This window comes from Dicentrarchus labrax, unplaced genomic scaffold (genome assembly GCF_905237075.1).
Source record: "Dicentrarchus labrax unplaced genomic scaffold, dlabrax2021, whole genome shotgun sequence".
NCBI lineage: Eukaryota > Metazoa > Chordata > Actinopteri > Moronidae > Dicentrarchus > Dicentrarchus labrax.
In genome coordinates, this window is record NW_026136708.1 from 6,153,858 (window position 1) to 6,168,234 (window position 14,377).

General features: G+C 40.3%; 1 protein-coding gene across 8 annotated transcripts in view; it reads right to left on the reverse strand.

Annotated features, from left to right (window-relative positions):
- nrxn3b (neurexin 3b) overlaps positions 1-14,377 on the reverse strand; it is a 279,282-nt gene that overhangs the window by 107,270 nt on the left and 157,635 nt on the right. The window lies entirely within an intron of this gene.

Below are 14,377 nucleotides of genomic sequence, written 5' to 3' on the forward strand. Positions count from 1 at the left end.
AGGGAGGGGAGGGGAGGGGAAGGGGGAGTGGAGAAGCGGCAAGTGGGCCAGCCTATGCAAATCCTCCCTGAGCAGCGAGCAAATCAGGGAGGCAGGCAGCCACTGCAGAGGAGTGGGCTTCCTTTAGTCACAGGGAGAAGAGATGCGAGGGAGGGTAGAGGGGAGCGAGTGAGGAAACGAACAGCAGAGAAGGAGAGAAGTGTGGGAGAGAAAAATGAGTGTGTGAGGGTAAAAATTGAAAGAGATGTATAATAGTAGTGCTACAACAGTGTCTGGTATTCCTGGAATCACATTTTGAAACCCAGCTCGGGGGGTAAGGTGGTGTCACTTTCCCTCTACTTTTTGATGGTTCTGAAAACCGATTGAAGCCAAACCACTAAACTTTATAAAAATAAAAAAAAAGAAAGAAAATCCATGCATTATGCACATGGCAGCAGATTTAGTGAATTTCAAAAAGGGTGAAATCTCTCCCCACTGAAACAGAAATGACCGAGAAGAAAGGCTCCCAGTCCCTGTTCTGTCAAGTTTTCTGAAGGGGGGGAACTGTCTGCGGGCCTTGGGAGAAATAAACACTCAAAGTCAAATTTGCAGTTTAATCAGAACGTAATTTGACTTGACACCCGTGTTCAGTGTTTGGCTGCTGACCTTCTGGATCAACACTGAGATATTCCAAAATGACAAGAGGAATCCATGTACTCCGAGTGGCGGTAACACCATTGATGTGCTGTAAGTGAGGCGAAACTTTTACAAATGCATGACTCATTGTTGGCTTAGAGGAGGCACTGTGCACAGCCACAGATCCAGCTCTGTTTCTTTGCATTTGTCAAGATGTTCCTTCCTATTTTTTTTTCATTTAGAAGGAGGAGTCCTTATCTGAGACACCCGGGGGCGCAATTATTGCACTGCTTGTTGTGAGCACACAACGCAGAGATAATGTTTCATGGGTAAATGAACGACAGAGGAGAGAGGACATCCTGACATCCCATTGATCCATGTAAAGAGGAGGCAGCAGTTGGGATCAGAGTATATATGCAGTAGAATGAATATCATTACCAATGTAACGGTAATTCTTAGGTGAAATTTCGTCCTCCACCCCCAATATAATGAAGGGGAATACAATTTTGCTGTTGCTCACAGCAATAAAAAAACTAACAAATTAAACAGAAACTTCTCTTTCAAGTGTTTCGTTTACTCAAGACCCACAGATCAGCAGTTTTCAGTTGTAGTTCCACTATAGATACAATGAGAGATAAGTGAGAAAATAACTGATAACTGGTAAACTGATGCTTTGAATTTGGATAGTTGTTTGTGTAGCACCCTTTTTCATTTTCAGAACACGAAACGTTATCTTATCTTTTATCTTATTAATGTATCATTTTAGTCATATATGGTTTCCATGGTCACGTTTCATTGATTTCAAGGGGAATCAGACCTAGTGGAAGCCATTATAACTAAATAGAAATAGTCAGTCTTCTCACTGATGGTCTGGTGTGCTTATGTAGGTCATATAGAGGCATTAGTATTACATTTAGAATGTTTCATAATCAGTTCAAAACTCCTTGTAGTAGGTTTAAATATTTTAAGGGGGAAAAAAGGAGTAAGTAAAAAAGTATTTCTCTAGAAGAAATGTTCATGACTAAAAAAGCAGCAATCAAAGTCTATGTTTGAAAAAAAAAAGCATAATTATTATGTATTAGAAGTTTAACACTCAAAAACTCTGCTTATTTGCTTCATTAAGCATGAAGTTTGATTAGATTTGATTGACTGTGTTGGAAACTGTCATTAGATTTTGATTAAAATGTTGCTAAATTCTGATTGGTGCAGAGACTTATGTGCCTTCATATTTTCCCAACTGAGCCCCGCCCACTGTGAACCAGTGAGAAAGCACAGAAAAGCCCCCACAAAATGTCAATGTGAAACAACCAAAAGTGCTCTAACCATGGCAAAAAATGCCTTTTGACTCTTTTTGAGCCTAAGTTTCCAACATCATGTGACGCTGTATGTGAACAGGAGAACTAATTGTCTTTGAAAAAAATATGTTTTTTTTTCCTATGCATCTTTGGTTATAACAGCTAAATCTTTCTTGAGTGTGGCTTTGTTGTACTTTTCCATGTGAATAAATGGTGGCTTGTAGAACAGTCACCAAGTAAATGTGAACCAGTGGTGCAGAGCAGATTGAGATTCAACAAGACCCACAGTCTTTGTTAAATACTGTATATCACCATGCGAGCACTCTCTCTGCTAAATATATCATCACAATGAAAATTGAATTTGCATACAATTTTACTACGGTTCATCAACTTACTACTTTTTGGCAAGCAGAATCTTAAATTTTTCTCTGAGTTAAAGCTCTGCTGTAGCTCTTGTCTGCATGTGTGCTTTCAGGGTAGGGTGACTGTCATTCTCATGCTGAGAGTCTGATCTTTTATGAAGAAAACATAACAAAAGCCGACAGGCCAACAAAGAGATATGTCGTCTCTGACATTTCATCCAAATTATCTGCTCATGTCAATCTTGGTTTTGACATATGACGCAAGATGCCCAAACATTCTTGAACATATTTATCTCACATATTCTGCAGACCATGTAAAGTGTTTTCACACTTTAAATGTGTCACTTACACGTAAATGACAAACTGAGCTCCTGTTGACTGAGAACATATGCAAATCATCCTCTCCCAGTTCCACTTAATACCTACAAATGATTCTTTCCCCTAATGGATTGATAGAGTCTCACACATTTACTGACAGAAAACACACTTCTGAAATTACAATACTGATTTTTTAATTGCAACTTGATCTACTGCGCTCTGTCTCAGTAACATTATTGCATGAGTTACCTAAATTATTTTTGTCTTTGCGTAGTACAGCCCTCATAAATTCATTTCACAAACAACCTCCAGGCTTAATGCTGGGTAATAAGCTGCACTACTTATGGCTACAAGAATCCTATTCCTGTTTCTCTTTACTGAAGATAATATAGTCAAGCATCAGCAGGATACGGCTGTATAGAAGTTTATGTGGGTAATGGCTTTCATGTCAAATTTATAAATAAAACACATCAGACTGTGGACAACTTCGAGAAAAAAACATAATTCACAAATTTCTTTTGTATGCTTTAAACACGCGTGTGTGTGTGCTATGTTGGCGTACAGAACAGAAGAAAGCAATATGTCACCTTGATCATTACCCTCCCTCCCCTACAGCTACTGTGGACCATCCAGAAAGTAGTTATTCTCTTTATAGAGCAGTACAAGAGAGTGAGCAGTTGATCCGCAATCTTGTTGAAACGACCCATCAGGGTGCTCGGCCTTTCAACAGGGAATCAGAGGCATTTACGCTGCAGATGGAGGCTCTCGCTCGTGTGAACGCCAGCCACAACGGACGCTTGGCAACAGGGCTTCTTCTTTCTCATTTGCATACGTACACTCATGCATAAGCAAAGGAGCCACCTGTACAGTACACACATGCATACACTAGCCACAGCACAACCTGATCTGCTAGTGCAGAGCCACACCCGATGCAAGAGTCTGAAATGCTGCGTGTTTTGCTCCAAACTAGTCAACCAATAAGAATCTTGGGAGTGCGGAGTCTCCCGCTGACTTGGTAATGAACCCTCGTCAGGATCAGGGCTAATTAGTGTTTTACATTCTGATTTCTCTGTGGTGTCTCTGTGTGACAAATGAAGTCTGTTCTGCCTGCCCTACACACAGGCAAATGGAGCGCAAAACATCTTAATGTCACAGAAGAGTGGGGACACAGAGGAAAGGAGGATAAAAACTCTTAACTCTATTAACCTCAACTCCTGACTCATAACTCAAAACTATCAGTCCAAAACAGGACATTGAACCTCTTTATGTGTGACGACCTCAGCTGAGACATGCCAAACCCTGTAGAGACCGTTGGCAGGGTCGCAACTAACAATTATTTTCATTATCAGTTAACATCGACACTGTTTCATTTTCCGTCTATTGACAAATCAATAAATCAATAATTTCAGAATGAATTATTATTACATATTCAAATCAAATTTGTTGATAAAGCACACTGTTGATCATCATGGTGTACAAACTAGAGCAGGTAGAGCAGACTACGACTGTGAGAAACACTGTTTAAACTTAATACTGACATAAAAAAATCAATTCACACGGCAAGGATACAAACACACAGACATGGGCACCAGACAAAACAATCAGCCACATCAGGAGGATTCAAACGCTAGAGAACAAAAGGAACACATAATTAGCATTTTGGAGATAATATCTAATATTTGCATACAGTATTACAAATAGAAGTGTGCATACGCTTATGAAACATACTGAGAGTACCAGTTGGTTAAAAGTCAATGATATACAAATTTGACTTTCTTTAGAGTTCTCTATGAAAGTCAGATGAAAGCTTGTTTTTTTTTGTTGTGGTACCTGAATTATTATTGTCTGGAGGCAGGCAAATCCATTGGGCTGCTTCCAAGGTTAATCCAATGTTTTCAAGGTTTGTTCTTCTAGTTTCCTCCATTAAGTCTAAAATAACTGCTGGAGTGTGATGTTTCAACATCCATGCACCCACATGCAAACAGCTCCAAACTTCTGCTTGTTTGAAGTGACTGGCTTTAAAGGGGGATTGGCAGAGGACAAAGAGCGTTGCCGGGTATTTGGAGCCTAGCAGCCTGGCACAGGAGACACATGACGCATTCCCGAGTGAAAAAATGACGCCGACAACAATATCGACAGCAATACAGCAAACAGCATTTGAAGCCGTCTTTCAAGTCAGCTTCGCTTCTCCTCACCAAACTGTGTGAGCATGTGTGTGTGTGTGTGTGTGTGTGTGTGTTCGCCTGTGTATTTGGAGAGCTTTTGTTTTATCTGCTACTCAGCAGTTCACATGCGCCACTGCTGTTAATCCTTTGTGCTTCCGCGTCAGAAGCATTGAGCTGCTTCATTTCTAACACAGGCATCAGCCCTTTAGTTTAAAAAAAAATGTCAACACACAACCATACTTGGGAACAGACCAAGAGAGAAACAATAAGAGTAAAAATCTACAGCCCCACTAGCAGCCACGAGAGGCTGCAATGCTTCTTACAAACCACAACGCATAAGCATTGGACGAAACAAACAACATACTTTGCTTCTCTTAAAACCTTACTATTAAGTAGTGAGAAAAAATGCTGTCCTGAGGCTGGAGCTAGAGGAAAAGCATTGGGGCAATTAGTATTCCCTGGGAATGCAATCTTTATATAATAAGATATCTAATGTGCATTGTTGACCTGTTTGGCCTGATGGTAGCCCTAGACAACACCTTGTGGAATTCACCCTAATCTGCTGCTCTCCTCTGCTTTACAGAGCTTTATAGTGGGTTTCAGATCATTGTTTCACTGAAACTAGCTGGTGAACGTAGTGGAGCATTTAGCGGCTATAGAGCCAGATAATGGGTGAGACTTAAAATATAAGACAGTGAATATTGGACTTACATTAGCCAGGTGACCAAAAACACGACTCCAAATGAATGATATTGTTGGTCCATAACTGCTGGATGTGTAAAAAAATGACTGTTACCTGTACCTAAATCTGCATATCAACTTAAAAGATGATATATGACAATGTTGTGTTCACTACCTGTTTCCACTGGCCCCAAATCGCAGACAGCTATTGCAGGTTCAATCCTCTGGGGCACATGAATGTGCGCAGTAAATTTCATGATAACCTATCCTTTACATTGGTACTTTTGTCTTACCTGAAAATAGTGGACAACTTGAAAGGACAGCAGACAAACGGAGCATATCCCGTTGATTTTCTGGTTTATGATCTAACGTTATCCAACCTTCCAGTGGCACAAGACAGCTCAGGCATTGTGAGCCATCATAGTGATTGTAATGTTTATGATATAAACTAAAGAACTGGGTTCATCAAATATAGTTAGTAATTTACTACTGTAGCAAAGCTTGGTTAACATGTGCATCCATATATATGGATCTTCTACCAAATCCTCCTGTCTACTAACTAACTAACAATAAGTGTAGAAAATTGGACACATCAAGGAGATGTTGAGCTTGAAGTTTAATTCTTGACACTAAAGTAGCAGTTTGACAAAAGACATTTCCAGGTCCACTTACTAAAATTTCATTCACACCTTGATGTTACTTAAACTCAAGGTCTACTTAAATAAATCAGTAATATGGAGACATTTTGGATGGTTCAATCAGCTGAACAGAGGTAACAAGAGATAGATTATTCAAACAGACAACATTAGGAAATGCTTTTCAACATACAAATTTTATGCAGTCAGACTGGGATCGTTGTTTTTGGTGCCAACTGGCATCTGCTCTGACATGACTAAGACAAACCTGAAAGCCATCCATGGTGAGATGCAAACATGCACACACATGTGCAAGCGCATGTCTGTCCTCTCCTCCCACAAACACACACACACACACACACACACTAGACTCATACCCTCTCCGTGGCTTAAGTGCAGTAACCCATCCGTTGCACTGCACTGCAGCCTAACACACTTAATAATGAATGAATCATAAAATCAAAACTGACAAGCAGCAATTGAAACGTGGCCGTTTGTTTGAAAGATTAAAAATGCAGTAACACCCGTATAACTTATGAATGAAGCCTGAAATCTAAATTGGAGGACAACAGCTCAGGGTGAGCTGAGCTAAAGTGAGCCAAACCAAGCCAAAAAAAATACAAATGAACAAAATGCTAACAAAATAGGCCTGCAAATAAATAACCATACAAAGACAGACACAATTGGAACATTTCTAATTGAAATGAACATAAGCAGTTGTCAACTTCCAACATCCAATCGTGCAAGCCTGTATGTACTTGATCATTGGGAGGACCTGCAAAGATTTTTCACAAATACTGGTGGAGTCTATTCTGAATGAATGACTAAACTGCTCAAATTTATTTTTGTTTTCATACAAACTGTGAATCAAGATAATACCCACATCACAGTGTGTTCCCTTGGGTGCAGCACTGGGAACAATACAATCCCAGAAGACCTGGTTTCTACAGAATAGACAATTATTCTGCACACACAGATTTCCGTCTCCCCCTTTATTTGTCACAAATAACGATCTGTGTAAGGGATTAGGCTTTTATTACAAAAAAGTCCTGTGCGGGAACATTCATCAGGTATTGAAGATTTATTTTTAGAGCGCCTTTGGCGAGGAGAGTCAGTTCACTATGCCACCTGTAGTCTTTAAAAGGAAAGGAAGGTAATGATACAATACTGAATAAAATGAGCAGTAAGATTATAGTATACCAGAGCCTGTTCTTATCAGAAGTCTGTGGAAACTGGATCCATCTGGTGTTAAACCATGACAAAATGAGGGCAATTCTTCTACCAGTCAGGGGTAAAATTGAGCACAAGCCAGTACACAATTAGAAATATATGTCTGTCTTTTGGTTAGAGAGATCTTTCAACTGGATGACCTGCATTTAACCCTGAGAGCCCCAACAAGTGTCCTAAGAGCAATTAAGATTCTGAATCCATGCCAGTTCTGGGAATGATTTTCCCACAGGATCAGAAAAAAGAGAATTTCCCTACAGGGACCAATGAAGTTGCCACTCACACAAAAAAAAAATCCTTCCATGGTAGTGAAGCAGCGGCAGGATCAGCAGCACATGACATCTGCCAACCACACAGCAAACAACTGAGTGCCACACAGCTATACAGGTGGCTATACGAATCCTAGAATAAGAATGCAATATAACGTCTCATTATGGCTGTGTTTTGGGATTGACTTTCCACAAGTAAACAGGCAACCCATTGGGGACACAGACCAAGCTCAGATATTGCCTATAGGTATTACTTTGAAAAACAGCAGATGTAAATGATTCAGCCTGCCTTGGCAAAAAAATAAATAAAATAAAAATAAATTCATCTCCATTTTTGAGCATCAAAGCTATCGTGCAGAGCTCTAAGTGTACCCTTGTGAAAATACCCCCCCCCCCCAAAGAGTAGATAACTGTTCTCCGTGGGGTTACACTGATTTGGCCCAGTCTTACAGTACAATATAACATCCAGCACTCTGAAAAAAAAGCAAAAGAACAAATGCACTTTTCTCTGACACTTTACTCTATGTCATGTCACGAAACAGTTCATATTAAAAGGTTTTTAAATGTGCATGTGCAAGATCCAAAGCTGGCAAATGTTTTTTTTTTTTTTTACAAAAACACTTCTTAAGTGAAAGCTACAATATGAAAATACTGCTGGCTCTGTATTTCACTGGCAAACACAGATCTCATGATATCACACCCTGCACCTACACCCTGTCATGCATTTACCCAACATAGAGATAAGTGACAAGGCGATATTATCATGTGGCACTTTGTGTGATGGGATGTCTCTGAAGGTATCCCACTAAAGGTCCCAGAGATAGATTTGTAGTCTAAAAAAAAAAAAACAGGAAAAGCATGCACCAGTTTTTCTTTATAATACATACATCATAAATTTTTAAAATTCAGCCGCTGGAAACAATAGAGTCAGCACACCTCTAACAAATCAGGGCCTTAAGAATTACAAAATAGTTGAATCAACAGTTCTCTGACACCATCACTCAGGCAGTATTGATTGCAGAATTTTTGTGTTAGATTGCGTCATAGCGTACAGGTGTTGCTTTAAAAGGAGTAGTTTGATTATTATTCTCTTCTCTGGTGAGAGTTACATCAGAAGATGAATCTGTTCAGTTGTAATAGCTGAAGCCAGCAGCCGGTTAGCTTAGCTTAGCATATAGACTGAAAAAAGGGTAGGAAAACTAGTCATAACACGCACAAAAGCAGTGAAGTAAAGACAATAGTTTGCTCTATTATGCTGGGTTATGTTCTGGATTAAATCCTGGGCTTTTTAGATGTACTGGTAGGAGGATTTTCTTACATTTAGATGGAACCAGGCTAGCTGTTTCCCTCTGTTTCCATTCTTTCTGCTAACCTAAGCAGCTGCTGGCTCCAGATAGACATTGAACAGACACACACAAGAGTGGTATCAATCTTCTCATCCAACTCTCCACAAGAAAACGAAAGAGCTAATTCTCAGAAATTTCCATTAACTGCATCCATCTTTTGTGCATTGCCATAAATATATCTTGAGTTTGAAAATGTTTGGCATTTCACAGGTAAAAACTCTCTTTAGTCTTCACAAATCCCATGCGCAGAGGCATGTACAAATAAGCACAACAAAAAAACCTGTCCCCTGATGGATCTCCTTCTGTCTCCCGTTCCGTCGACATTAACCTTCTGCGTGCATTTCAGGGTAGAGTACACATCTATTTTGTCTCTGCATGGCGTTGCCCGAGCCACTGTCCTCAAGGTGATCCAGGATCAAAGGATCAGCGCAAACAGTATCAGTATAAACAGACCTGGCCCTATACACTTACACATGCACAAACACACAGTCGTGTCCCTCCATCAACGGAGAAGGAGTGATAAACTTTGGATCAAACTATAACACTTGGGGATCCCAGATGACTTCACGCAATAGGCTTTGTATTTTAAAGATCTAGTATAGCGTACACACATACTGCACGGATTCTGTTTTACCCTCACTCTGTAAACTCTCACTGCACACAGGCTGCCTTATTCCATGTAAGACAGAGGGAGGAGAGGGCTTGTAGAATTGGCACTACTTTACAGCAGAATGGGAGTTTGATTGCTCTATTTCACGAAGCCTGATGATGCCGTTTTCCATTTCTCAACATTTTAATCCCCGTCTTAATGCACTCTGGCAAATTGGTTCCAATGAATACACACTGGTTTGCCAGTATGATGATAAACTGGTACAACACACTAGATTGCTAAGAAATGGTAATAGAGAGCATTTCAACCTTGAAAACTGACACTAAAAATACCCATATACAGCATTTTACAGTTTCTGTGGAAGGCTTGTTTGTATTCCAGGTACAGTAAACGTCAGGCACAGAGCCAATCTGCCCCCTGCCACTTCCAGGGCTTCGTCAAAACAGTTCTGGCCAAGCGATTTACAGGCAATATATGAAATATGGATCATACCTCGTTGAGGGAGAAAATGCCCAGGGATTTTATGCTGTGTGTGTGATACATGTGACGGCTGAGTGGGTGAGAGACAGAAATGATTGCTTATGGGATGGTGTAGGAATGAGAAACATCACAGCAGTAATATGTTCATGTTGGTTGTGCTCATCTGCACACTCACATGCTCCTGTATGGATACATGTGCACATACTGGCACACACAAACACATGTTCTCTTAAATTTGCACAAGCAAGTGTATGGCTTTAAACTGACGCACTCCGTAACATTTAGGTCTGGTTGAGTGTAGGCAACTAAAAGTATTGGTCACGGTTAGGGAAAGAACATAGTCATGGTTCAAAGAAACGTATGTCTCCGGTGACAAAGTTTTTTCACTCAACTGCCATCTCAAGTTCAACCCAAAGATGTAATGATGCAGTATGACAACATCACACTACAGCATTTGTGGACAGAGCAGTAAAGACTTTCACGACTACAAGGGGTGGCTTGTCAGGAAGGTGTAAAGATAGCTTGTATTAAATGGTTGAACAAACCATCAATTTTCTCATTTTTCTGATGAAGAGAGTTTCCAAAGAACTCAAGGAGCTGCGTTGGTTTGTGTGTGTTGCTACAGGTGCCTGTGAAAGGATGAAAAACCAACCATAATTATCTACTTAAAAGACTTGTCACATGCCAAGACACTGCACAGCAGTTAATATTCTCTGTGGCAGGATTTTAAAACTCTGGGTAGCTCTCACAGCTGCAGAAATTTGCTTGCAAGCAGTCGAATTAGTGCGTAGCTCCAACGTACATGCTACAAAGTATTATACTTATGAATGTGATTGGTCGGTGCAGATTGCCTGAGGACCAGGAACTGTACTGTAGCAAAACATTGAGTCTGGATCAACTTTTTTGCCAGATGACACTTTATGCTCTGCGCCCCCGCTGAACCAAAAAAAGGTAACCTCAGTTTATTGACGCACCGCTATTATGGATTAAAATGCTGCCTAACAGTTGATTGTTTGACTAAAATGGCCTTTACAGAGAGAGAGAGAGAGAAAGAGAGAGAGAGAGAGGCGGATAATACAGAAGGACCAACAGCTACATAACACTCAACAAGAGAGAGTCAGAAATTTAATCCAACACCTCCTCTAAAAGCCATCATGGTGTTGTCCAAGATTCCGCGGGCTCTACTCATGAGAGTACGACAATACAAGCCAGTCTAGTATGAAAACAGCATTATTGTGTGTTCAAGTGCGACGCAGAGTGACTATTCAAAAGCAACCCCCACGCCTCAGCTAGCGTTCAAAAGCTCAATTTTGCTTGTTTTTGACAAAAGCAACATAGAGCAGCCACAAAGCTCTTGAATCACTCGCACCTGCCACTCAGCCCACGTGTGTCACCCACAGGCCAGCTGGAGGTTGACTGTCAGCTAATTTGTAGAACAATAGACAATCACCTGCTACCCTTGCTCCTACATACATCCACACACATACTGTACACGTAAACAAACGCACACACACACAAAAACACACAGCCATCTCCCTTCTCTCTTGCTATCACTTCCTGCCTCACTTCACTTGCCAAAGTGACAGGGACGGCGATGCTCAGCTGCCGAGCTGTCTCCATGTTCTGTTAGTGTGTTCGTGCACGTGGCGGCGTAGGCGCTTTTGCATCAAAACGCACTTAATCGGGCCCGTATAACAGATGCTAGTATACAGCAGGTATGCAAAGCTCTCCGCCAGGTGTGGCTCCACAACACTGCTGTCACTGCAAAATTGTCAGCGCCCTGGAACTCATGATGTGTAGAGATGTTTTGGGTCACATCCCAGGGGGGAGAAAGAGATGACATAATGCACAGAGAACTACTGCACCTTTTCTTTTGTCTGGAATAAACCGGTGTTTAGTATCACAGCACTCTAATAGGTTTCCAACATCTTATGATTGCCTGTTCTAAAACACAGCAGACCTATAATAACCTTGAATTATAATGCATTCCAATAATGATATCATGCTTCACCAGCCGGGTGTAAATTAAACGGAGGACATTTTTAATTACCCCAGGGTGGCTGAATATTGGCCATCCTGCCCTGGTGAGTCTCTGTGCTGATACTGCGGTGGGGTGATAAAATTCAACCACAGGCCCCTTTGACCACAATCCAGGCTGGCTTCCATCTTCCCCTTCGCCTAGGCTACCTGCGCCGGTCCAATTAGAGTTGGCTCAGGATAGGACAAAGCATGGTGGGAAACACTGACATTTCACACTGTGCGCTCTCTCTCATGAATATGGAACAGAGTAATTATGGCTGGAGAGCAGTCCTATCCCCATGTGTGGATGCACAGATTTTAGGTCACTTTCAGAAGAGGTGAATGATATGACAGGAGGCAGGAGCTACATTGGAGCTTTTTGTGTGACGTATATGGAAAATACGCATGAACAAATCTGGGGAGTCAAATGTTTGTTCAGACAAAACAAAAGATGCTACATACAAAACTGAATGAACTATTTTGTAAAAGGTCAAAAGTCTCAAGAAATAGCCAGATACCAGCACAAATAAAGGCTAGTCCCTAATATAGCCCCCTCACCTTAAACCATTATTGGAAATTGCAAGTTACCTGCACTCTATTATGTTAAATTCAGCAATTCCTATTCGTTCTACGCTCATTCATATTAGGCTACGGACAAACTCAATACCACCTAGACATTTCACATTAATAGTTTATTAGGAAAGGTCAGGATTATGCAATTTGAGCTTCTAGGAGGCTTTTCATTTGAAATATATCTGCAGGAAGTGAGTTTTACTGAAGTACCATAACATAGAACAGAAGTAGAACTGGTTGGAACTAATTAGTGGGTTAGAAAAGGAAATTTCAGTGGAGCATAATGGTGGGTATGACATGTGTAATAATATTGTGAAGATGCATATTATCTTGTGAACATGTAAACTAAGGCTGCTCAATTAATCGAAATTTGATCATGATTACGATTTTGGGGCCAAATGATCTCAAAACTAATAAAATCGGAGGGAAACGATTTTTTTTTCGTTTTCTGTTGTGCAAAGTTGTATAGAAAAAAACTGAGCCCCTGAATTGGGACACAGCCACAGTCTGCATATTTCGCGCATGTGTATTTCCGTCCCTCCCCCGCAGCAAACACTGCACATCATGCACTCTGTATACTCGCTGTTCCCGACCTGTCGCACGACAATGTGAAGTCACGGGAGCGCCGTAACTATTTATACTTGCGTCGGTGGTCGCGACACTAGTTGCAGTCTTCTCCTGTCACGTTGTTTTCTTTTGAATAACAGGTAACGCGGAGACTTACAAATGTTTATGGGGAAAGGAAAGTGTAACTGAGGACTTCCTTGCAAAGTGTTTTTGACAAATGTCCAATAAATGCAGCATGTTTCTGAAGTTTAAAAAAATAATCATTTGAATAATCGTGATTATGATTTTTTCCCTCAGCCCTAATGTAAACACACAGAAATATGAGCCAATTAAAATGTGAGCAGATAAAAAAAAGGCAGTATTTTTTACTAAAATAAAACCGTTACCATTACTGTACACCTGTTAAATGCTGATATGTATTATGTTTTACATCTGAAATATTAAGATAAGGCCATCGTCTTCTCAATCTTCAACCTTTAAGGCATGCAGGAAGTTAGTTTCCCAGAAGGCAGGTGACTAGGCGTGCGATATGAGCAGATAAAAAGATGTGTTCACTCGCCTTTGTTTATAGGAAGATAAACAAGATATGAGCATATACACATACACACATACACCTCAGGCAGAATCATCTAAGGTAGAGAAATAATTTTGGTGAAGTTCAAACCCCCATTTTCTCCCCTCACAGGAATTACACAGGCACAAAGATCAGATGATGTTGTGCTACAACTGTATGTCTAAAGCTCTAACTATTAGGTCAGGTATGTTATTCATCATAAAACAAATATTTTTTTTTTTTTTTATTTTGAGTGCTGTAAGTCTTTTATAAATGCAGATTCTACATGATAAATTTAACATGAGTGTGGCTCAAATAAGATCAAAGGAACAGGTGAAACATGAAAATTATTGCCATTATTTTCTATTGTTTATATTATTTTAGCACACACACACAAATATTCCCTTAGTTACTTAGATTGCTGAATATTTTACATCACATATACAGTCTGCTTGAAGTGCGTCATTAAAGCTACTGTAATGTTTGTTTTTCGTGCTTGCACAAGATGAGTTTATAATGATGTACCAGCCAATGTGTTAAATTAAAAGAGGTTAAACTAAGCGTATTCCACAGAGGACACAGCCTAAAAACAAATATGGAAATCTTCTGGGAAGAAAGACAAAAGCATACAGCAGTGAAACAGGAATCAATCAGGCAATGCC